The sequence below is a fragment of the Trachurus trachurus genome (assembly GCF_905171665.1).
Source record: "Trachurus trachurus genome assembly, chromosome: 24".
Classification (NCBI taxonomy): Eukaryota; Metazoa; Chordata; class Actinopteri; order Carangiformes; family Carangidae; genus Trachurus; species Trachurus trachurus.
The window spans coordinates 23,237,689-23,264,249 of record NC_139910.1 but is presented as its reverse complement, the minus strand read 5'-3'; the positions used below and the strand labels follow the sequence as shown (position 1 = coordinate 23,264,249).

At 43.6% G+C, this 26,561-nt stretch overlaps 1 protein-coding gene across 1 annotated transcript in view; it reads left to right on the top strand.

Annotated features, from left to right (window-relative positions):
* Window positions 1–2,646: 2,646 nt before the first annotated feature.
* The window catches only part of plcb4b (phospholipase C, beta 4b), a 70,387-nt gene continuing 46,472 nt past the window's right edge, over window positions 2,647–26,561 (top strand). Inside the window, exons 1-3 of the mRNA XM_084000698.1 lie at window positions 2,647–2,886; window positions 6,337–6,382; window positions 21,019–21,085. The gene's annotated coding sequence lies outside the window, so the exon portion shown is untranslated. The remainder of the gene's footprint in view (window positions 2,887–6,336; window positions 6,383–21,018; window positions 21,086–26,561) is intronic.

The window sequence follows — 26,561 nt, the reverse complement described above, 5'->3', positions numbered from 1 at the left end:
TTAGCTGTGTGTTTTCCAGACTTCATAAACACTATGTCCTTCTCGGTCTCAGCTCCTCAGCGGAATCCCAACAGGCAACAGGAGATAAGACGAGCCTGGTCGCCCATAACAACCGCTGTGACCATTCAGAGGCCTCCATGCATAACAGCGACTAGGAAGTGAGCTAATTAACCCCGAGTTCAGGACGGAAGGAGAGCGGCTTTTTAATAAGATTCTCTGGGTTATATAAACAGTGACGCCCCTCCAAATTCCCAGGAATATTATCACCCTGCGTCTGTCCATCTGTGAGGAGGAAGAGGAGGAGGAGGAGGAGGAGGAGGAGGAGGAGGTGTCCTGTAACTGGGCTTTAATGAGGCACACCAGGACAGCAGAAGAGGAGAGGACCACAGGGTGCTGTTTAGAAGGTACACTGAGCAGACACACACACACACACACACACAGATAGACACATAAACACACACGGACACATTTACAGACAGTGCTACCTGACGGGATCTTCACTGACTGTATGTTAAATCCTTGGCCTTGAATTGAACTAACTCTTTAACCTCAGATATCCTAATCCTAAACCTTAACATCATGTTAACACTAAACCTAACCTTAATCTAGCCCGGATCACGTTCAGATTGGAATCTAATATTATCCCCACCACCATGTCCTCAAATCCAAAATGTCCCCTTTAAACAGATGAGGAAAGACACAGTGTCCTTGCTCTGCAGGGTTTTCCTCACCATTGTACTGTATCTTTTTAGACCATTTAGTTGTCGACACTCAGAATCACAGGAGGTATATTTTATATTCTCTGGCACATTTGTGATTGGCTTTTAAAGAGGATCCCTGCTGATATAAAGCATGAATTTGTGTTAGCGTCATGGGTGGGACTATTTGACCTGCCAGAATAGTTGATGTGTTTCTAAAGTCAGAGAAAATGTCCCACTGATGCCTTCTAAACTGTGGGCACAGACATTTTTTTTAAAGAATGTGGGAGCTGCATCATGGATCCAGTATTTTGGGAGCTTAACCTTGACTAAATATCAGGATGTCTTCATCTCCTTCTCAGACTGTTGCTGAAAAAAACCTTTAAATTATAGTGTTTTAAAACCATTTCCCAGAGATGATGATATATGTCATTCAATCTCCTCCAAGACCTTGTCCGGTCATTTTATCCTGTACTGGAGGCAATATTTAATGTGCATATTACTGTAGCTGATTTGCCCTGAAATCACAGCAACAGTTGAATGGCAGCAAAAACGGATGATTTAATTTCCTGCATAGGCTAACTGTCAGTCATCTGTGTGGAGACAGGATGTTATCTCCATACAGGCTGTATACATCATATTAATATGAATTTTATTTCTCCCAGCAAACCCTGAGCTGCATCCCTGCAATAAACGGAGTGATACCATCGATGGAAGTAAACGTGCAGTAAAGTCAGTGCTCACTGCAGTCACACACACACACACACACACACACACACACACACACACACACACACACACACACACACAGACAGACACACACACAGACAGACACACGGCAGGCAGCCTGCGCGCGTGGAGCGGTGCAGCACTGCTGTGTCTTTCCAAAGGGAGGACAGAGAGCCTGTGTGTGTGTGTGCAGGGGTGCAGATCTGATGTCAGGATTGGGGGGACACAAAAATGATTTTTTTTTTTGCCCGTATGCAGCTCATAACATGCCGCCATAAATCACAACTTGGTAGAGGCTCAGCATATCATTCAAAAAGTACTGCACAGGGAATCATGTATTGTGCTTATACCTTTCTTGTTTATTTGTCCTAAACAGCCAACAGCGGTATCACTGCTGTTATATTAGTAAATTATAATTTTAAGGGTCTCGGACATATAATATCTTCTCACGTCCTTATCTTTCGCCTTCCCAGATCCCCAATTCTTCTCACCATCTTCCTTTTCTCCCAGTGTATGGGACTACTTTATGCATGATTTGGATGAATATCAATATGAAGCCCTAAGATTGAGGGGGTTGTTTTTTTTTTTAAAGCCTGCTACCCATTCATTTGCATTATAGTGGAGGAGACCAGAGATGGAATATGGAGTCAGAAATATATTTGTCAAACATTATTTGTTCCACCATTTCAATCATTTCTTTTTAGATGTGAATCTAAAATGTGAAGAATGTGAAGTCTGAAAATAGCTACATTTGTTCAATTTTGAATAATGTAGGGTATTTTTTATTGGGGGGGGGGGGGGGGGGGGCAATTCATGTTTTTCATGAATGTCCCCCCCTTCCCCCGGGATCTGCACCCATGTGTGTGTGTGTGTGTGTGTGTGTGTGTGTGTGTGTGTGTGTGTGTGTGTGTGTGTGTGTACCATGGTGTGAACGCATGGCGGGCTACAGTAGTCAGCTGTTGAGGAGCAGGGAGGAGCTGGATCTGGATCTGCTGGATGAGTCACTCTGTCAACCCAAGGCACACACACTCATTCACTCGTTTGCACACACACACATACAGTACACTCACACGCACATATACACAAAAAGAGAGAGACGCGCGCGCGCGCACGGAGACCATTCACGCGCAGGCACGTTCAGTGGTGGCGGCGGAGAGGGGAGGGGCGCGCGCGCTGCCGCCGAGTTAATGAGGGGTTCCTAATCAAAGCGCATCAGGGCCGTTCAGTCTCCACTGGAGGGCGAGTGGTACAAGAGCAGCGGGACAGAGACACAGAGCCGACCGGCGGAGGGACACGGGATAGAGCCGCAGCAGCAGCAGCAGCAGCAGCTGGAGGACTCGGACTCGGACAGGCAGCCAGCCGCACACTGAGAAAAACCCCGAGCCGGACTCTGCACAGCATCATTTCTCACCGCCGCCGGATTAAAACCCCGTCCCCCCGTCTCCAGCACCGAAATCACGTAAGAAACAAACACGCAGCTATTTTTGTTTTAAAGCGTCTGTGTGAGTGGAACATAGAGAGTTTATATCGTGGAGCCGCTCCGGTCCACGCACACTGTGTGACACACGGATGCTGCTGCTGCTGTGGGAGCAGGACCTTGCATTTCCACTCCATCACGCTAGCTTCCACAGGCTCACGCCAAATCCTGCTCGGCATCATTCACATTCAGATATCACACACATACACATCCTCCCCCTGTCACACACACACACAGCTGGAGACTGTAGCTTTTGCTAGCTAGCTAGCCAGACGCATTGTAATGGAGCTTTAACAATTTGACAGCGGTTCTTTGCTGTCGCTTCGCCCGGTGCTGTGACTCCCCTTCCAGGTAAATACGATACACTAGAGAGGGGGAGGGGGGCAGAGGGAGGGGGGAGTCAGAGCCGCCTGAAAACTTGATGAAATGCGGTCTTATTGATGTTTCCGACGGCTGGGAGGTTAGCCAGCGGAGCTAGCTGCAGCGGGACAGAACAGCAGCCAGCCCGATGACAGCCACACTGCACGGTGGCAGTAACGGTAAAAGTCAACGAGGGCTGATGAGCGGCGCAGACCGGGCTGTGTGTGGTTTTTATTTTTAATTTCTGCTCCTACATTTGCACAGGTGTGTGTACTTCACGGTTCACCGCGCTGTGATATTTTCAGCTTATTGACTCGCCAGATAATTTGAGTTAATTTATGATGTTGCATCCACAGCCGCCTGCTGCTGCTGCTGCTGCTGGGCGGCAGGCTGAGGTTCAGTCAATCAGCTGCAGCTGCTGTGCATACATCCATCCCACAGAGCAAGGTGTCACTGAGCCACACTGCTAGTTTTACTGCAGGAACTGTTTTGTGTCTGGCAGAATAAGTCCAAGTCATCTCTGGTGTTATAATTGTCAAAATGATGTTTGCAATTCACTCCACCTGCATCAAAAGCTGAATATTAGATCATCTCAGTGTTGATTCCAGGTTAAATCGATGTCAGTTTGCTGTCTGGAACATCTCGTTTTTATTATTAGACATGCACACATATTTATCTGTTAAAAGTCTATTTGATTCTAGAGCAAATGACAGCGTTGCTTAGTTTGACATGTAGTCAGACAGCGGGTTTCTATTTTCATCACCTGTTTTTTCACATACACCCAGGAGGCAGAGTGTTATTTGTTCAGGAATAACCCACAGGCTTGTGTGCTGTTCAAATAGCCAGTAATGTGTTGTTTTGTTCAAGGTTTTTTTTTTTTTTTTTACTTGGGCCGTCAGCCCCTCCAAAAATTAATTGATGAATGGGTTTAGATTATGGCTTCACTAACTTGTTGCAGCGCTCTCCTCCACCTGCTCACACAGCGACATGCTCCATCCACCTTGTGTGTTTGCAGAGGAGCCTTTTGTTCCTGTAACATGCATCACAGGTGTGTTATATAGTCTTTTGTTAATGTGACTGTATCTTATCTCAACTGGCTTTTTGGACATGGACCCACAGAGGTGTGTCAGCGTCTATTATTGTAAAATTACACAAGGTTGTCTCCCACCCCCCTACCCACCCACCCCCCCTTTCCGAGTTTGTCCTCTGTTGACCATGAAAGATCGCCTCCATTATGTAAAGAAAAACAAATTCTGCTTTTGGCTTATTGACATTGCTGCGTAAACGTTTCGCCGCTGATTACAGAGGCAAACATTACCCTCCCTCACACAATAACAATCCCGTACCTGTGGCTTAAACCCAGGCTGCGAAGCATTTTGATGAATAGAGGTGTACTAAGAAGCTTAAAGGCTAACTGAGGGTGTGCAGGTGGGCTCTTCTTTATTAATTTCTTTTTTTGGACTAGATGACATTGTAAAGTGTTACGTCTTCGGTGCACCCGGTGGTCAGTCATTTGGATGGAAATTTCAGGTTATTTTTTAAGGGAAGCGCAGTGCTGTTCTTCTGGATGGGATGGCAGCACAACCAGGGCTTTAATAATGATAATCCCTATCTTTTTTCTTTCTGAACACTGCACTGTGATCATGATTATTACTGCTCGTATTACTTTCAGTGTTTTGTGGACCAAAATTGACTCTGATGCGCTTACACCATCATGCTGGAAAATTATTAGATTTGATGTCATTTTGGGTATCACTGATATCCATTAGTGTCCTTTGGTGAATCTGTATAGCAGAGTTTTGTCTCGCTTTAAGAAATTAAATCCTTGCCTCAAACTCGCCACAGTCTCCATTACGCAGCTGTAACCACACGCACAGTGAGCCCGTGGTTTCTTTTTATTCCGAGCTGAGTGAAATCACCCCAGTGAGTCCTGCTTGAGATGAATAACATGTATTTTACTGTGTGCAACGCAGGTGGTGGGGCTTGTGATTTAATTTACTGCTCAGAATTGAATGGCTTTAAGGTACGGTGAATATCTTCTGTGTGCATTTAGCCAGACAGAATAAAAATCTTTGCTTTGAGTTACAAAGACAGGCTAACTACAAAACTAGATTTTGACTTGGATGGAAAAAAAAAGAATGTATAATAGAGGAGGAGGAGCTATAGGACGCCCTGGCGCACGCAGCCAGTTGCTTTTCAGGGTTCACAAATGTTGCAGCCACAGATCTCAGGGTGATTAGTCTATGAAATGTGTCTGAGGCGCACATTTCCCCGTGTTGTCTTTTGGGATTCCTTCAGCTCTGTGGTGAGGCTGAATGTAGCTGTAGGGCTCGGTCCAAACAGCAATGAAGTGAGAAAATCTCCTTTCTCTGTTTGCATGTTTTCACAGTAGCGCACTTGCCAGCAGCATATTGAATTCCTTGAAGGTTGTTGGAGGTTTATTCCAGCGGGACTTTGTTTGGAATCCATCCCTGTGCCTTCCACTTCACTGTGCATCTCCGTGCCTTGATTGCTTGTGCTCATTTGCTCATTTCCTCTCTTTATTTATTCTTGTTCAGCTTTTTTTCTTCTCTCTCTCTCTATTAGATGTGCCTGGTCTTGATTAGCTCGGCTGTCTTCCTCTTCTATCGGTTTGTTTTGATGTTTTTATTGCAGCTCAGTTCCTTCTCTCGGCAGCCATGATAAAGCTGTCAGTCATCCTCGCAGAGAGATCTACAGTCTGAACGTGGCAGCGCAGACAGACTCCAGCTGACAGGCCCCGTGTCGTGGTAGTATGTTCAAAACATGTTGACTCACAACAACCCTCCACGCGTCAGTCTGCTCCTATTGTGGAAACGCGACTGCTTCCGAGCTCTTTTGTCGATATTGTGATTTACTTCATGTTTTCCTTGGCAGTGCAGCGGCACAGGGATGTGGTATGCGCTCATCTCTGTGTGTGGTTCCGTCTGGGCTCCTGTTCTTCCTACTGTACTGCCGGGTTTTAGATATCAGCCAAATAAGTCCATACTCAGGTCTCTGTGATTTATGAAATTCTCTCTCCTTCTTACCGTATGTCCTTTTTTGTCTCTGCAGGCCAAGACATGAGCTTCTCCCACTGAACCTCATTGATGCTGAACTGGTGAGTTTTGGTTTTCCATTTCTTTCCTGTGTTATTTTTATCCAGGCCCTGGTAGGTTCTGTCCAGCAGAACGTGTGGTTAGTAACATCTGGTAGCGTTGGTGAAAAGGCTTTCTCTCTTCCTAGAATTTAGTGTAACACAGGCGACCTCTTCAATATTAGTTTCCTTCTTTCCAGAGCACCCAGTTCGCCATTGCATATTCATCACCTCATCTGCATTAAGTTAATTGATTAAAGTGTATGCATAATGTGTGGGAAACATATGGCCTCATCCTGCCTGTAGGCCTACCTAGCAACTTATGTAATGAGGATGTCTCAGCGTGTAATCTAACATGTAAAAAAACCCAACAACAAACCAAGCAAAGGAGGATTTTCAATCAGAGATGAAGAACAGATATCCACTTCTTTAGCCTCGTTGTTATTCGGTCTTTTAGGCCTGGTTCGACTACAAATAAATTTTTCTACCAAAGCGTTCAACGCCACAAACGAGTAGCATCGAGAGCTGCCAACAACAAGACATTTTATTGGATCAGTGCTGAATGATGAGAGCAATGCTGGGCCTCGTTTTTCACTGTATGGTTCATATGAAAACTGATGTGCAGCATTCGTTCATCCATGGCCAGACATCACTCACTGATAAGCAGGCTGCATGGCTGCTGCTGCTGCTGCTGCGTCCTGCCAAGCTACAGTAGCACCTGTAATGTGGCTGAGAGGTGATTGCTCTCTATAATATGCTCTGTATTAATGATGTAATCTGTATTAATGATGTAATGTGTTGCGTGTGGGCTGTTTGTCGGCTGGGCCTGATTCATTTTCATATGCTTCAATCTATATTTTTTTGTGGAGATGAGAGGTACACATTTTCATTACCCCTAAATTACATTTGATCTATTGTACAACAGGCGAGTGTGTGATGGATGAGGACGGATAGCAGAACACTTCTGTAACACGGTTAGACTGGAGCTGCTGTTTCCACAAACAGATGATAACTGCAGTTGTTTGGTTGAAACATGTCATGTTAAATAGCTTGAATCCTACAAGTGACCAACTTGTAAGTTTTGAAGAAAAATATTAACTTGCAGTTATTATGATATTATGCAAGGATAATGGTAAAAACAAAAAGAGAGGGGCGGTGCGTGGCGTGGTGGTTGAAGCGGCCGTCCGTGTGGAGGCTGCGGTCCTCACCGCGGGCGGCCCCGGTTCGAGTCCCGTGTCGGGCGGCCCTTTCCTGCATGTCGTTCCCCTCTCTCTGCCTAACCCCTAACCCTAACCCTGTCTATCTATACTATGTGCTATCAAATAAAGGCAAAAGCCAAAAAAAATACTTTAAAAAAACACAAAAAAAAGAGAGAGAGAGAGAGAGAGAGAGAAAAAAATTGCAACACTGTAGCTGCTCCCAATAAAAATATACTTCATTCTATCATAACTTTAAAGGATGTTTCGAGCCTGCCACTCGTAGGTAAAAGTCAAGTCGTTTATAAAACCAAGTCGAGGCGTGTTTGAAACAGAGCAGCTCTGGACCAAAGTCTTTATAACATTGATCAGAGACCCAACCGTTCCCATCATGAGCAAGCAAAATGTCATTGGTCCTGACAAAGCTTTGATCAGGGGCTCTCCTCTTGTTGGACTTTTTTTTTTTTTAATATGATATTTCTTGTCCCAGAATTCTCTAGTGCATCCTCAGTCTAAAAGGCCCATTCTGCATGAGAGGAAGCATGCACTCTAACACTTCAAGATTCTTCCATTTCATCCTAATGTGTATTAGCATAAATATAAGAGCAGGGAACACAGATTCCCTCTTTGTAGTCAATGGGGGATAAAGTGGTCCAACGCAACAGGCCTGGTTCATGTCTCTCAGTTTTGTGATCATGTCTCACTTTATTTCAATATGTGTTCAGTCCAGCAGGGAAAGTACATTCTGGTCCTGTTATGGTTTAAGTAAATACAGTACAGATGCAAAGCCAGAATTACCACATTAGTTTGCATTGTGTTTTTAGAACTTCCTTTGAGCAGTTTTGTGTAGTGTTTTTATGTAACGGAGCATTTCATTGGACTAAATGATTTGTATGTATGTAATGAAAAAACAAGTGGTGAAAGAATTGGACATTAGAAGTAGCCTAATTGTAAAAAAAAAAAAAAAAAAGCCAGCAAGCTCATATTTTGTTTGGGTTATTGCCGGCTGTGATGAAGCGTCTCCATGTAACTCCTCTAAACGCTGCAAACTCTAATAGTGTTGCCAGCAGCAGTAGTCGTACATCAGTGCTGCCTATAGAGGGATTACCAGCCTACGTCACAGACGTTCTACTGCGCATGTCGCCTGCAGAAAGAGAGCAGCAAGAGCCGTGATCAGGTCTTTTTGTGCTGTTAGTTGCACTAATTGTTTTGATAAAAATAACAAAACGCGCAAAATTTACGGAATACCGTCAACTCGCACCCCTTTCAAGGCAAACGAGAGAGAAAATAGTACATTGGCGATTAATTTCGAGCAATATAACGTGCTAGATACGTTGGTTTGAATGGTGATAAAGCTAGATATGCCCACAGGCACAGCTGGAGAACTGCAGCGAATGAGTTGTGAAATGTTTACTACGACAGTGACTGAAGACGAGGTCACATACTAATGGAAAGCAAGCTGACATTAATTAACGTTAAGCTACATTGTTTTACATTACCGGTACATACTCAGCCATGCACGTAACGTTACAGTTACGTTATGCAGTTGTTCCAGACTTTAGACAGGTCCGTCCTCTTCCCTCTCTGACCAGGCAGCATCAGTCCTCACAGTCACTGAGTTTTGTAATCGTGAGTGTTTTCCTGAACATGATTGTCTGTTAAATAGCTGTAGGTAACGTTAGGGATGCACAGTGACAGTGTTGTTTTTACCGCTGACCGACGCCGTGCTGTGAGTATCCGTGGCTTGTCCCGGGGCTGAGTTTCCGTTGCCGCGGTACAAACTCGATCCTCCGTCCTGACGTTTTTTTTTTTTTCCTGCCGTTATAAAACTATAAAACAGTCTATGTATAAAACACACACTACATCAGTAGGTGATAAACTGTTGTAGTACGCTGACAACATCGCTAGCTAACACCGCTTTGACTACACTAGATCCATAGAGGTAACCATGACAACCGGTTCTTTCTGCAGTCAGGTTGCGCACGCATCCTGATTTGTTGGTAAACAGATAATCCCTCTATACCGGCAGCAACATGTTAAATCAATTCCTACTGCAAATGTTTGCCTGGATGCAGCAGCCCGAAACACTGGCCAACCCTGAGCTGCACTGTCAGACCTTGACATTCATTGAAAACACAGGAGGTGTCGCTTTCAAAGTAACAACATCTTTAAACCTAATCCCATTGTTGGAATTAAATGGCTGCTCTAAAATGTGCTGAAGCAGCCTGTTTTGAAGTGTTAGAGTCATTGTGGCTTTGACTCAAGTTGTTGTTTTGATGACTTGTGACTTTGACTTGACAGAATATGAAAGACTTGGGACTTGACTTGAGTGTTTTTTATTTCATGTTTATAAAACATAAAATGAATATCTAATATTACCCAGTATGAGCTCAGGCTGAGAACAGCGTTGTCATGATTGGATCACTACCCTGTCAATCAGTCATGACCATGTTTGATTCCATGTATTTTATTGAATATCAGTTATTACTATAAAATCCAATTCAGTGCCATACTTTTTAAACATGTTAGATAAACTGGCCAATGATGTTAACTGATAGTTACTAATATCTTGTCTTTTCACTTTATTAAAGCCCCAGTATGTAACTTATTTGGCTTTTTATTAGCAAAAATCAAATATTGCTTTCATAATACGCATTTCACTATAGTCGAATCACACCCGCATACAAATGAAAGCTTTCTCGTACTTTAGAATGAGTTGTTACAAGTCGTTACAATTATACAAGGGGGGGCGCACCGAACCTTGGCTGCCATGTTGCATCGCCATTTTTTACGTTCAGTGGCAGCGTGACCGTAGGTAACCACGGAAACTCACCGGAGCTGTCGGCTCGGGGAGAAAGTTTTCCAGGTAGCGCCTGTTAAAACTGTCACCACTGTGTAGTGTGAGGAAGGACGGAGGCACCGATGTTGCATTCAGGTGCAGTCAGGCAGACGGCCGTCGGCAAACCAACCGGATGTCATTTTACTCAACAAGAGAAAGACGGTAAAACGTGGGTCAGGTAAACAACATGACAACATATTGTCACGCCTGTATTGTTTTGCCTCATGCTGGCGGATCACTTGTTTACATAGACGCTTGTTTATCCTGTTACATGCAGCGTCTGTTGTCTGTCTGAGGTCTGCCCAATTTCACGTGAATGCAACATCAAGAATACGTTCCGATATGCAACCGCACCGCTAGATGGGGGGAATTCCTACAAACTGGGGCTTTAAGATCATATTCTGCAGGTAAAATTGCAATAATTGGACTTGACTTGACCTATTACATAGGGCTGCAACTAATGATTATTTTATTATCAGATTATCGATTAATCTGTTAATTGATTAGTTATTTGTTCAATAAAATGTTAAAAAATTTTGAAAAATGTCAATCAGTGTTTCCCAAACCACAAGACGACATCCTCAAATATCTTGTTTTGTCCACAAACCAAAGAGATATTAATTTATTGTCGTAAAGGAACAAAGAAACCAGAAATATTCACATTTAAGAAGCTGAAATCAGAGAATTTTGCCATTTTTTCTTAAACGGATTATTCGATTATCAAAAAAGTTGACGATTCATTTAATAATCGATTATTGTTCAATTAATCAGTTAATTGTTACAGCTCTGCCATTACAGGACTTGACTTGACTTGATCAAGAAAAAATGGCAATGGTTGGTTGGTTAGTCAGTAATTAGGAAAACCCCGTACAGATGTGTGAAACACCTGATTATTAAACATGCAGCTGTGCCGGCCTGTGACACAGCTAAGTGTCTCGGTGTCTAATGTAAACCCCAGTATGGCCCTGAGCTCAGTGTCACCGATGAACCACTCAGCCTCCTCTCCGTCCGTCTCAACTTCCAACACAAAAGAGACGATCAAAACCCGGCCGCTGCCCTGACTGGTCCAGATGTTATAGATTAATATGCGAGCGCGCTGTGAAGAAAGTGAGAGATCAGTGACGAGGGAGCGTGTCTTCACTACAAGGGTAAGTGTGGCTGCAGGGTGAATACAATGACAGGGTATTCTCTGCAGACGCTCAGACAGCATCACACAGAGAGAGAGAGAGAGGAGTGAAAGCCAAGCGGGCAGTAAGAGAGGGAGCCGCTCACTCACTCACACCAACAGATGGGAGCTGCAGCCATCAAGTCAATATTTACTCTTTTTAAAAAAAATTGGCAACACTTACTTCTCTGATTCAGTCGCCATCAGTGGGAGCTTCCTGGTTTGTGTGAAAGAGGCTTGGAGGAGTAAAAACAACACTTCACTGATGATAACTGTAGCTCAACTAAACACGTGCACTCTTCCCTCCTTCCACTCCCCACTCCTTCTTTTTAAATGCACACACACACACACTTGCGGCGTGCACACTCACTTTACTCGTGGCTCAATCCACTATGGGGATACATGTGAACGCAATTTGCACTTCCAATTAAACTGTCGACCTTCGCTCCAGAATGCAAAACTTGATTTTGTACCATCCTCTCCTGGATAGCTATTATTACCCAGCCCAATAATAGACAGAATAAGGCTTTTACAACACACTGATGAGGATCATTCAACTCAGCAAAATAATTGCTTCATTTATTACACTGTCAGTGTTTTAGGGGGGAGATTAAGAAACCTTTAGAGACTCTGTATGCGTTTCTTTACATTGTGGCTTTATTTACTGATTTTCTTGTGCACCAAGTAAAATTAAACCTTTGATCACTATAAACGTGAAGCAGGCTGCGGTTTGGGGTTTCCCAGAACAAAGGCTTCAATAAGTAGAGGGGAAGAAAATAGAATATCAGTGATGAGAACATGAGATTTCAGTTCCATATATAAGCATTTCATCAGCAATATAAAACCAGGGAGCTTCAAATGTATCCAATGTAGACAGGTCTTGAAGTCCTCCTCGGTCGTGATCCTTTTTTCAAACATGAACCTCGGCGTTGGTGTGATTCAGAAGGGAACAGGCCTGTTCACACTGCGACGGAGAGCAGTGTGAGGGAATGAAAACAGCAGAATACATAAAGCTAGTGTTAGCCTAAAGCATGCCGCCGAGCCTCTGACACAGCTCCAACACATGACTCTCTGGCCAGATCAGATGACTAGATAAACAGCAGGAATGTTGCTTCTTCCTCTTTCTACAGCACCGCTCTTGTCTGGCTGGGAAAGGAGAGAGAAGTGTGTGTGTGTTTGTCCGTGCGCGCATGTGTGTTTATATACAGTGTGTACCAGAAGAGCATCTTTAATCAGCCCGCTACTGTACGAGATAACAACTTAAAGCAATTATGTAACATTTAGCAGCTGAGCTGATCACTTATCCTGCTCAGCTAAGTTGAAGTGCAGAAGACAAAACACAACACAATTGTCTCTATTTTATTATTGACTTACATAATCTAATGGCTGCGAGCGGATGCCTGGTTTACACAGATATCCCCGAGTGGAACAGCATGAAGAATTTAATGCGGGGCTAATTTATGTCTTTATTTGTTTTTATGTATCGAGAGACAAAGTGGATTTAAATGGCATTTTTGTCAACCGTCGTCAACTCATAAACTGCTAAATGCTCCCTGAACTCCAGGATAGAGAGAAACAAATTTGAAGATGAGTATTAACACAGAGTATAATGGGCAAACATTTCCCTCACATGGATTTCCGACCACTGCCAGAAATTTGTCAAAGCCACTTCTCGCATGTCATTTAAACAAACCTCTGGGCTCAGCACATAAATCCATTAGATGGCTATCATAACAAACTGTGGAAGTAATGTAAAGTTTATAAAAATGTCACAATCAAAGCACATCATGAGAGCAGTGTTATAAATCTTCCTTTAGCTAATACTGGGAGACATTGTCTCCCCAATGACACTATTATACCACATGAGGAAGAATAGGAAATTACACACACTGTATAGCTTATATTATATATACAGTTTTTCCAAGCTGTGCTTACTTAATCCTGAAGACAGTTACTCTGGGAAAAGCAGCTTTCAACTTCCTTTGTCTCTACGCCTCATTAGTATCTTTACTTTCCAGTGAACTCGTCTGCTAAATGGACTGTACTGAGAACGTGTGACTTGAGAAACTCCATCAGGCCTGTAAAGAATGGAAAATAATGGCTGAAATACACAGGAACGAGACGTCCAAAGTGGCCACTCATACATAACAGCTGTTGTGTACTTTGCCAAAGAGGTGGTTGATCGTTTCACAACAAAACTTTCCTCGGCTCGGTTAAATTTGACTCAATCAATTTGTGTACACAATCCCCACTTATGCCAGAGTTCCAATCAATAATGAGAAGGGAAATTAAATGACTGGTTTTATTGTCATGCAGCACACTGACAACAACTGTTGCTGTTATTTTAACCTGAGGGCTGGAATTAAAAGCTGCTTTCAGATTTCAGGTTTCAATCGGCCCTACAAGTCCATTTTCTGCAGAAATCAGGCCAGAAATCTTACTAGGTCAAACCTCAGATCAGATCAGATCTCTGAAAATGTGTTTTTTCAGAAAATTTCCATCCCTCAAGGTCGAAGTGTCCTCCCTACCAAATGTTATGGGTGTGAACACCTAGCACAACACTTCAACTCAAAGTAACTTTAAAAAAAAAATTGTGCGACTGGCGACACACAATTATCATGGTCACAACATCTGTGGTTAAATGCAACAGCAAACACTCCTTGAAGAACTACTTTGTCAGATAAACATCAGAAAATCAACTCATGTAGCTGTTTACAGTGCAGCCAAACAAACATGTTTTAATAAAGCAGTCAGTCAAAAGTAGACGCTGAGCTGCTCCTTCACACATATGACCTAAGGACTGCAGTCAGAACACATTGACAAATATACTTCCTTTATAATGATTTCTTTCCCCCTGGAATAAAAGCCACTCTGTTTAATGTACATTAGCAGCAATGGGGAATGTTTGGTTTCCATTAGCAGTAACTTAATCCAGCTGGGATCCGGCTGTGGGAGAGTTAACAGTAAACAGAATAGTGGTTATCAATGAGGTAGAATTAAAACACCATAACCCTTAATTACATGCGTCCCTCGTTTCCTGTGAAGCTCTCATGTATAGGTCGGCAGTACGAACCCAGCCTCTGCAATTAACCATCAGCATTAATTCACTGTTTACAGTGGTAATTACAAATGTAAATACACTGAGTGACTATTACAAAACACCCTGACCATATATGGCATCAAAAACTGGGTTGGACTTTAATTTGTTTTTATAGTATTAAGGATGAGAACAGTACAACATGCGAGGGATAGTTTCCCTCCAGCTGTGCCACACTCTCGGACACATACCAGATGCCAAACATCATGTGTACATCTGCAGTGATGATGTTAAGTTGGAGCCGACTCACCATGGAATATTTATTGAGTTTAACAGCCAAAGTGAGATTAAACATGTAGAGATGAATTCAATGTTACAGATTTCAACTGTGAGGAGTGGCTGTGCTCTCTGCAGAGCCTTCATTCACAGTATTCCATGTCACGCTCGCACAAATGATGTTGTGTAACAGCTATCACTATCGCTATCAGTATCACTATCAGCTGAGGTTGAATGGTTTCCTATCATTGGTGGTAAAGACCGTATCCCTGCGATAGTCGCCGTGGATCCTGTGCTCCATCACCGCTAATGTAATCCACTAATTAGCCAGCACAGTAGTGGAAGGGGAGAAGTGTTCTGTGTGTGTGTGTGTGTGTGTATGTTATTTAAGACAGTTGTCCATCATTCTCCAAGGCAAAAGGAGTGATGTTCTCTCTCTCCTTTCACCTTTTTCTCTACCTGGATTTTACTCTCTCCCTCTCTCTGTCTCTCTGTCTTTCTGTTTTTTTGGCCCTCAGGGAGCTGCCTCCTGACAGCATCATATGGAAAAGGGAAAATTGAGAAGTCAAAGTGTATGTGAAATGTTTCCTCCTCCTGCTTCTCTCAGGATGCCTCTCCTTTTGTCTTTACCTCCCATTTCAATTCCGCCCACATTTGACTTAGAAGACAGATAGACAGAGTGCCGTAACCGTTTCATGTCAGTGCTGGTCCTTTGGTTGGTTTGTAGTGTTCTCTGAGGTAAAACAAGTCTATGTATTCCACTTTTTGGAACATATTTATGGGCAACATTTAAAATCTTTGAGGTATTAAATGGTTCTTCTTCTAGGCATTATTTGCCTAGATATACCTCTAGTCTGATTAATGTTTGGTGAATTTAGGCCAAAACTGAATTGCAGAGATGCTCCACACCTCATAGAACAAGTTCATGGTCTTGGTCATGGTCTGCTACATTTCATAATATAAAAAAAAAGATGATGGGACCTAATTTGTCCTAATGTAGCTGATGCAGGAACTGCACATTCAAAAGAGTCTAACAGTAACAGTTCAAGTGACTGTAGATTATTTAAAAGCTGCCAAAAAGAAATGATCAACATGCTTTTTTACTTGCCAAGAGTTAGATGAGAAGACTGATTTCTCTCTGATGTCTGACAGACTGCTCTAAGTTATGCTGTCCTGCTGCGTGTTAGCTTTCTTTGTACTGTGATATTGTAACGATGATACCGACAGCATCATGAAACATCCATTTTCGCTCTGGCAGTTCCATCCTTTCTTCGTGTTCCTGATAGATACAGCATCAGATGAAACCTCCCTTGGTTTAAGGGCTCACAGTTTGAGGTCAATGTCCACGGAATCTCTTTCCAAGCTGGTGACCCTCCCTCAACCCTCTCAGGAGTCCCACCGCCCGATGGGACACAGCTGCGTGAAAAACTGGAGGCGGGGTTTTCTCAGAGCGCTGCACCAATCAGAGGGTTGGTGTTGTTTGATCTCGTCTTGGTACTGATGCTCAGAATAGCATTATAGAAGAGGAAGTCATCTGACGTCAGGGACAAAATGAGAGCGATCCTCTCAGTACCCTGACAGGTGCTGTTCATGGCAGCAGAGCAGCCAACACAGTCCCACAGAGAGCTGGGTGTCAGGCTGCAGGACGGCTCCATTTCCTGAGGCCAGGAGGCGGTCAGCTCTCCATCCACCGCCTCATTCTCTTCATATCTAAACCAGCTCATAAGCAGTGATGGGAATAACAGCGTTATGAAATAAAAACGTTACTAACGGCGCTATTTTTTCAGTAGCAAAAAAGTAACTTTTCCCCCTGTTATAACACCATTACCATTACTGACAATAAAATGCGCCATTACTTGACTCAAGAAGCCCCGTCACAAAATAATACACTCATTAAATGGGACATATTAAGGAAATATCACTTTTTGAAGGCTCTTTAACATATATTTAGGTGTTTGTCTTGCCTTCCGGCCCCCAAAATGTGAGAATTGACAAAAAAAATCAGCAGTTTTCAGGCTCCCTAGGTTGAAATCCATGTGGTTTTACGAGCTGTTCCCTCAGTTGTCTTCCAGTGATGTACTGTAACTAGCATTTGAATTTGCATAATACCACCCCTACCTGGTACTACTGTAGTAGAAGGGAAGGGGTGGGGCGGGGCAAGCAGTGGTTCATTTGCATTTAAAGGGACAGGCACTGAAACCAGCCGTTCTGAACAGGGCCACACCTGGGAACTATTTTACTTTGTGGAAAGGGGGCATAATACTGTATGTCTCCTTTAAGGTGTATGTTAGCCTACAAATTTTTTTCAGTTCATTCACTAGTTTGAAAAAAGCAGTTTATCTGGAACTAACCAACTCACTCAGTAGGCCCTATTCCTCCGCAAAAGCCTTTTTTTTTTCTTTTTTTTTTTAAAGGAACGCAATAGTTATTTTTCCTGGTAATTAGTTATATAATGTAGTAATAATGTTTTGGGGAAAGTAACGAGTAACTAATTACTTTTTAAAAGTAACATGCAGTGTTTCCCATACGTTCATTTGATCATGGCGGCTTGCCACAAATAAATTATGTCCGCCACAAATAGATTTTTCTGCTTTTGGTTCGACCAATGCGCTCTTTCTCCGTTATTGTCGTTCACACACACAGACGAGCGTGCATGCATGACAGTGGTGCACGGTAAAAGCGAAACTCGTACAGTCCGACCCCCGCCACAGTCTCCTTGCAAACCTGTGGGAAACACTGAACATGCCCAACACTAGAGACGTTTCTTTTCCAGTCATTGTGCTTACTGACTTTAAAACGGCACCTGAAGACATGTTTATTTTTTCAGAAGGAACTCCTCAGCTCTGAATTATGTCACACTTATTTAAAAACCACATTTATCCTGTATGTTAAAGTTTCTGCGCGCATGTGTGTTATTTTTAGATGGGACTATTCCAGGTAGCGTGGATAATGTCACTTCCCCTGCTACATCCTGTCCTGTGATACCTGTGGGAGTGTGTGTGGCTGGCTGTGTTAACAGCGCTGTCCTTTTAATCAGCACCCCTGTGTGTTTCCCCTGTAGAGCTGTCGTTGGTTGAGTGATGGTGGTGGAGCTGCCACTTTTACACCTTTTAAATCCTCTAGCAGGCGGGGGCGAGATTACCAGCCTCTTACCTGTTGCCCTAATCAAAGGAATTATTATCGCTCAGCTGGATGTTACTAGGAATAGCTCCTGCTAAAAATATACACGTACTCTAAACACACACGCAGAAAGGGCAGAGGCAGAATGATCAGGTAGCAAAGTACATCCAGCCTTTGTTTGATATTTTGTGTCCATCACTGTACAGCAGCGGTGGGCGTTTCCATGGCAGCACTCTTGCGCCCTGGTTTTGTGAATTGAAAGTGAATGAGATTTATTTTTAACAACTGACAAATACGGCGTTTACGTAATAATGTTTTTCTTTTGTTTCTGCTTTTACTCTTTCTTCCTCTCCTTCTACTGATGATTCTCCTGCTTCTTCTGTTTCTTCTTCTTCCTCCTCTCCTCTCCTACTGTTGCTGATTCTTCTGCATCTTCTTCCTCTGCTGCTGCTGCTTCGTCTTACCACACATCACTCTTGTTCTGATGGATGAAGAAGGATAACTTGTGAAATAACAGGATTAACTCATTCTCCTGTACCTCAACAGAACAATGGTCACTCAGTTAATGTTCAGCACGTTGTGTCGAAAATGATGCCACATACAAATCAGAGCCCGTTCGTCGTAGATTTCATATTCGTACCATTTCCTTTAAAGGGATTTCATTGCGTTGCTAGTTTACAGAGAGTTTAAGACCATATTAGCCTACACCAGAAGTCCAGAACATCTCCGTTGCCCCACAGTCAGGTCCAAGCCTTCGCTGCCCCCTGGGCTCCCAGAGGGGACCCTGTTGTCTGTCTGTCTATCTGTCTTAGACCTTCCTGTTTGTCGTTCTCACCAATAAGCTCAGCATAACATAAATACTGATCTCCATATATGTGACATGGCTTTCCTTTTTTGGTGCAGCGCGTACCCACTGCTCCTCTCCCGTGGCTGAAGAGGCCTGCGAACAGCTCTCGTCCGGTGAGACCACTTGACATGTGGAATATTTGATCCACATAAGCTGCCACTGTGGGAGAGGCTCATCCTCATGGAGAGGATAGAGAGATGGAGGCGGAGACGGAGAGATAGGAGGCAGATGGGCGTAAAGAGAGAATGGATGCAGCAGGATCAATATTGAGTTGATCAATGGCAAATTACATTTGGAAGACATATTGACTCTAAAATCAGTTCTTGATGATTACCAATCAATTTTTAAAATTTCCCCCCATGACGTAAATTGTCTGTCCTCCAAACAGGGTGTAGTATTCCACACCAAGCCCTTGTGCTCCTTAGTGGTTTACATGGGCTACTCGCAGTCATTTCATTCATCATTCCTGCTCATTATGATATTATGCGTAGCCCAATTAATAATCAAGGACCCTTCCTTTGTAAATTACATAACAGCGTGAGGATTTTCCTTTCAGCACCCAGCCCCAGGAATATTTTCATGTTTACTGCGGTGTCTGAGTGGCTGCTTTTGGTCCATATTCGCTTTATAGCTTTGTGTTTAAATATACTATATATGAGATTCAGACAGAGGGGCATTACTACAGATGGCTCCCCTGGGAAAGACCTGTCATTCAGGAAATTGCCATTACAGGAAGCAATAGACAGAGAGCCTGTGCAAATGCCCAAACAATGGAAGTGACGGTGAGGGATTTTTCCAGGATGAGATCGTTTGCATGGATTGTCCGACTCTGGGGCCGTATCGCAAGTGTGAACACTTAGGGACATGGTGAAGGAGATGACTGTAGAGCATCTGTATGAAAGACTTTCTGCAAATCAGAGGAAAGCAGCCAGGCACAGGACGCATCTTTTTATTGGTCTCACAAAATCAACATAAATAAGACTGGGTAACCCCACATGTAAATAGGATTTACAGACTGCAACGCTCCTCACTTAGTTGTTGAAATCAGTCTGTGCTTATCAGGCAGAGTTTATCTTGACATCATTATGACCACAGGTTCCTGTCGTGCACTCAGCAAAGCAAGATGGAGCTGTGACGAGGAGTCATTGACCAACTTCTCTTGTCTTTGGTGCAGACATACTGTAAGGATATAATATGGCTCAAGAAGAGGATTGTCCCTATGTCCATCTATAGTTTTGTTCCTGTTCCACTCCTCCACTCTGTCTCTCCGTCTGCCCTTTTGACCCACCCTGCACTTTACATTTATATTTTATGCTTTTAGCAGACCGTCTCATCCTCATTGACATACCTACCGTTCAAAAGCTACGATGCGGAGGTGGTGCCATTTATCTTATTTGCCAGCTCATTCTTGCCCCTCCCTCTCTGACGAAGACAGCCTTTCTTAAGGGAAGCAGCTTCCTATTAAAAGTTTATTTAGCAGAAGCCAGAGGAATGATTAAAATTCCACACAAGGCAAATAGGATGAGGAGCATGGGTGTGATTACACCCTAGTGTGTCGTGTGTGCAAATATTCGTAGAGGGACGTGTCTGTTTGTGTGTCAGTGTCTTCCCCGAAGGCATCGCGAGGATCTGTGATATTACTGTAAGTGTACAAGACGAAGATGAATAATGAAGTCGGTAGCACGGAGCAAATCACACTTGATCCATTAAAGGAGACATATTATGGAAATATCACTTTTTAAAGGCTCTTTAACATATATTTGGGTGATTGTCTTGCCTTTTGGCCCCCAAAATGCGAGAATTGACAAAAAAATCTGTAGTTTTCAGGCTCCCTAGGTTGAAATCCACATGGTTTTATGAGCTGTTCCCTCAATTGTCGAGCAATGATGTAACTCATTTTCAAATTTGCATAATCCCACCCCTACCTGGTACCGGTAGAAGGGGCGGGGCAAGCAGTGGTTCATTTGCATTTAAAGGGACAGACACTGAAACCAGCCGTTCTGAACAGGGCTGTTTTGAGAGGTTGAAAAGAGCTGTGATGTTTGATACTTGGGGTATTTTGACCAAAGCATGTTACAGACATGTCTTTAAGACACCTGGGAACTATTTTAATTTGGGGAAAAGAGGACATAATATGTCTCCTTTAATGTCTTTGTTTCCCCTCTGTCAATCTCTTCCAGAGTGGTCCAGTGCTGTCCTCCAGTGTTTCCCCTCCCCCCCGGTTTCTGTTCCTCTGTCTGTCACCTGGTAAGTACACTCAGACTCAGACTCACCTCCCACATACACAGTAACAGTAAAGAGGCTTTATGTAACCGGGTCACTGCCTGACACGACCTGCAAATTGCTGTCATCTTTAAACCACAGCATCACTTCCTGTTGATGAGATGTGGAGGTAGTAGCAGTGTGGTAGGCGTTGCAGTATACATATACATACCTCTGACTAGTACACCTACTGTAGCCTTATTGTGCAGTTTTTTTCCCCACCGTGAACAGCTGTAGGATCCAGACAGTGTAGGAAAAGTCCAACAGACAGATTTTCCTCTCTCTAGTCCAGGTGATAATTCACTCTGTTCACATTGTCCTCTCCTTTACCTTACTGTTATTCTACCTTCAAACCTGTATTGTTTTGTGTGTCTCTCCAAATGATCACACATCAGTTTGACAGATCACATTATGGTACAAATAGCCATTTTCAAATCTCTGTGACACACGTGGTGGTAATATTGGCCAACAGCAGACATCAGTTGTTGCCTCAGCGCGGTGCCAGCTGGTCTTACTGAGGCTCACACCTGTTGCACATCCATCCAGTAAAACTCAGTTTAAACCACTATATATATTTATTGTGCGAGATGAAACGATAACACAAAGTGCTTCATGCAAAAGCAACAACATGTCGAGATCTTCACAAAATTCTGCTGTATGTTGCAGGAGTAGATGGGATCTTGTTGTCCATGGATGTACATAAGACTAGTGAGGAATAGGTTTCAACCTCTGGCCAATATATGATCGTCTATATATCTGTATGGAGGAATAAACCACCGTATTTCACTCTAACAGTGTGTGTCCTCGCGCCAAGGACACCTGTTGACAACAACCTTCAGCTGTAAATGGAAACTGTGTTGTACTGAATGTGTTGTTGTACGACACCAATACTGGTAACAGGACGTTATCTTCTGTTCATGAAGCTCAGTTTATTCATGTTAAAATGGTTGCGCATTTTAATATGCAGTCAGTGGTTTTTGCATGAACCACAAACACAACAACACAAACAGCTCTAATGTATAATTCCCAGCTGTCTGTTATCATCAATTACAGAGCTTGTTTACTAGATTCCAGGGACTTGGTGGATGTTTTTAAGGGTTTTGAGTCCATTTGTGTGTGTGTCTGTGCACATGTGCGTGCGTGTGTGTGCATGGTTGGTGTCAGTCCAGAGATGTGTGCTCTCTGGTGAGGCCTAAGGCCTGAGGGGGTGGTTGGCCTGGGTGGGCTAGTGTGTCCCTCTGTCTCTATAAATACACACTGGTATCCCATTCAGTGGCTGAAATGTGCCTCTTTGTGTGTATCGTGTGTGTGCGTGTCTGCATGACGCCATTGCAGCCAGCCGAGCTGGAGGCTATTACTGGCCAGCAAGGTTGCTATGGAGACCAGTGGTGTCAGAGAGGAGCAACATCTGTGGGGTGTTTGTTTGTCAAGACAGGTTTTCCTCTTTCTGTCTCAGTCTTTTCTCTCTGTGTCAGTCCGGTGGTTTCAGACTGGGGGCCGGGGCAGCGCTGACGCTCGGTGGTTAGAGGAGCCCCATGACAAATCCCAAGTTTCTCATCATTAGTGTTTTCAAACATCGGATAACATGGCACTTGAATGTGGAACCGATTAAAAAAGCTGTGATGTCTTGGGCAGAGGTTCAGCTGCGGATTCTCACTCATGCTCACAGTCGGTCCTCGGGCCGTGTCAGTCACTGGGGACTCAGGGACTCTTTTTACTGGGTTTACGCCAGTGGAAAGCTCAGATTCTGGGGAAGCATTTAACCCTTGGCCCCATCCTGCTCCCTCTCCACAGCTCTCCTCTCTATATGGACATGTTCTATTTCCACAGCTCTTTCTCCTGGCTGCCTTATCGGCAGCTCAGCGGGGCACAAATTCCCTTTTAATAGGTACTTATTTGGGCAATGAGTGAAATCCCATATTTTTTAGCAGCCCCCTGCTCCCTCCCCCCTGCCCTCCTCCTGTCCAATTTTCCTTGTCTCAAACTCTCAAGCTTCTGTTTATTACTTATTTCACTTGCTGGCTTATCCCTCGTTTCTCAGTGTCCCCCTCTGAGATGGACAGCAGTTTAGAGAGGGAGGTGGGCTGCTTCTTTGGTTAACATTTCAGGTGTGACAGTGCAGTCGCTGAATTTTAGTCTCTTCTTTTGAATTTCAGTAATGTGGGACATTTTAATCCTCTTAAAGTATTGTCCCAAGTTCCTTGTTGGCGCTGTTTTGCAGTCGCCTGGACAAACAGTTTCCTACACAGGCCAAGAGGCCTGAGGTTTATCTGAGGAAAATTGAATCCTTGTTCAAATAAAATTCAGAGGCTTCTGGAGCACTACACGTAGGTCAACCAGAATATGTTGAGTGTCTCTCTGTATCCTCGACATCTTTGCCCATGTTTGGGCAAACCTGCCCCAGAAGAGCCCTCCACAGGGTGTGTGTAGCTGGGCAAAGCAAACCTTCGACCTCCTAATCTGGTCTAAATGAGACCGTCACACACACAGCACAGTGTCATGCAGTGCAGCACAGAGTCAGTGATGTAACAAAGTAATTTAGGGATAATTTGGTATTTTCCTTCTGCAGGCATCCCTTTGCAAAGGCCAGTTACCTAACTTCCATGCCCAAATTAACATGGTTTTTCAAACTCTGCACCTCCGTCACCTTCATCACCTCCAAGTGAGACACCAATCCATTTATGCCAAGATTAGACTAAGCCTCAAGTTACATTCTGGCCCTGTCCTCAAATGCCTCTTGGAATATTATAGAATAGATGTCAAAAAGCCAAAATTGCTTCCTCAGGATTAAGAGACTACAGGCCACAGCTGGGGAGGATACCTACAGTACAGTAGACTAAACTTAATGATTTGAATGTTAGTACTTGAATAAGAGCTTTTATCAAAATAGAGGAGAAACAAAAGCCAGGCGTCCACATCACTCCTATCTTTTCCCACACACGGCATGTCCACACACTTTCTAAGATCGACTGCGTGTCATTTGAAGTCTCTCTAATACCAGTGTTCCGGTGTGATGTTTCTATTATTAACCAGATACGGACACCATCAGCTCTTGAAAAATGGTCTTTTCCATATTCCATTTGTTGGCCCCCGGCCACACATATTCATCACTGAGCAAAGATCGAGGATTTCTGTTTCTAATTTTAGACTTATTCTCCTTTACGACTACTTTAAATGAGGATCCCTCAAACAATATAAGTGTTTTCTCCGTTGTTGATACAGTTTGTTCTCTGCCTCCAGTCTTACTCCTGGATTGTTTTTGTTCTCTCTCCTTCTCAAAGTCTTATTGCACCCATTACACTTACAGAAGTAACTGTGATGCGCCGTCTGTTTATAAATTGCAGAGGAGCTTCAGACCACAGCGCCGTGTCCCAGTCAGTTGGGTTAAGTGTGCTAAGCCTGGCCCTCTGCCTCATTACATTGAGGGAACTCCCTGACTAAGTGCCTTTTTTAAACAGACACATAAACACACACGGGCGCACACACACACATAGTGAAACATGCAGTGCTCTAAATAACTCTGATTAAGATTGCTGATAACCCGGGGACAGCCCTCGCCCCTCTCTCAGCTCCCTCCCCTCCCTCCTCTCACTCCCTCTGAGGGGCCTCAGTGTTCCCTCAGTGACTCACTGAGGGTAGTCATTGGCCTTCGGGTCAACAGACACGCTGATACACACCTACACACACACGCACACGCGCGCACACTAATATCCATTTGAGCTTTAGGCCATCATTTATGAGGTGGATGCTCCGTCCATTAGGCCATGTGTTAAATTCTTTGTGTAACTCAATTTGGCAGAGGGTGGATGTGGATGACTATATATAGAACTCTTAGAGAGTGTGGGTGTGCGTGTCCTAGTATGGGTGTGTGTTTCATCCACTAATTCACGTCTTCATGGGCTCCTCAGCGGTGGTGAACGCTGGGAACGGACCTGACGGAGGTCTTGTGTTTCGATAGCGAGGGAGATCCTGCTGCCATACCTCACTGTGTGTAAAAGTATTTGACAATAGCAATTGTGTGTGTGTGTCTTGTACGTGCCCATATCCTCTGTTGGGCACTATAGTCGGCGTGTGCGCCTGTAAGACAGCCAGTTTCCATAGCAGGCACAAGTCACTTATATAACACGGGACCATGGAGCTTGAGTGAGCAGGGTGATGCTCGACTATAAAAGGCAAGGAAGAGGTTAGAAGAGGGTCATTTGGCTCGGAAAAAGACATTCTTCAGCATAATACTTCTTCATCCACAGTCCTAGAGAAACAAATGGTGATTACAGCGTTTTGTATGTACAGCCCAAGAAAAGTATATATTAGCCAACTGACTTCAGAAGTTTGTTTTTCTTCTCTTTGTTAACTAGCTGTTACTTGATACGTCTCCCTAACAGCTCTGCACAGACGGAGACATTTTTACCATGAATACATGACCAGAAAAACTTACTTAGAGATCGGTCAAACTCAAAGAAGGAAGTGTAAAAAAAAAAATGTAAAAAACTTTTAGACTTCAAAAATGAATAAGAAATGTCAACCTTTGTCTTGTTGCGAAAGACTCTGAGTATAGGATTACATTGAGCAGTTTGTAGTTACAACTTTTGTTGTCTGTTGACATGTTTATTCTGATGAGATTAAAGGGGAACTATGCAAATTCAGTTGTTTCTCTGTTTTGCTAACCCTCCTCCCGGCCATGTGCATTTGTGTTAATGAAGCCGCCGAGAAAGCAAACCATGGAGTAGTGGATAACGTTATACTATATGATGTTATGATGTGTATATTTTTGTTGTCTTTTCTGTCATAAACAAAAGATTACGGGTTACAGGGTGCGTCCGGTCGCGGTGCCGCAGAGAAGAGAGCTGGGACACCGGGTTGGAGGCTCTGATTTTACAAGGTTGGTTTTCAGCCAAGAGACGCTAGGTGGAAGGCAGAGAGTCTCCAATCTCCCTGGAACAAGTTACAAGTCATTTATTTAACATCACAATTAATCCAAAACTGTTTAATTAAGGTAAAAATGTAACAGAGTAAAGATAAAAATCTTTCATAGTTAAATAAGGTGTGAGGTGAGACGGTGCAACTCGGCACTCAGAGCTTCTCTCAGCTGCAGAAAGCAGAGTATTAACCCCAGGTGATCTGTTTTAACGCGATCAATGACTAAAACCTTTAATCCCAATCAACCAATCACGTATTTGTTCTGAAAATCAGCCGATAATGGCCATCGGCCAATCAGTCCAGACACCCCTAATTCCTGTTATTGACTCTTTGAGCTAAGAGGACTCAGCAGGCTAAAGAAAACAAACTTAAACACACATTGGTTGACAAACATGTTGACACAGGCAAACATGGAGACACACACACAGACATATGAGGCCACACAGATGCACATGCACACACAACGTCACACACTGCTGGAGGGATCACAGAAACCTCAGCTGACACTCAACAGTCAGTGAGCAAAGTGAAGCCCAAATGTGGA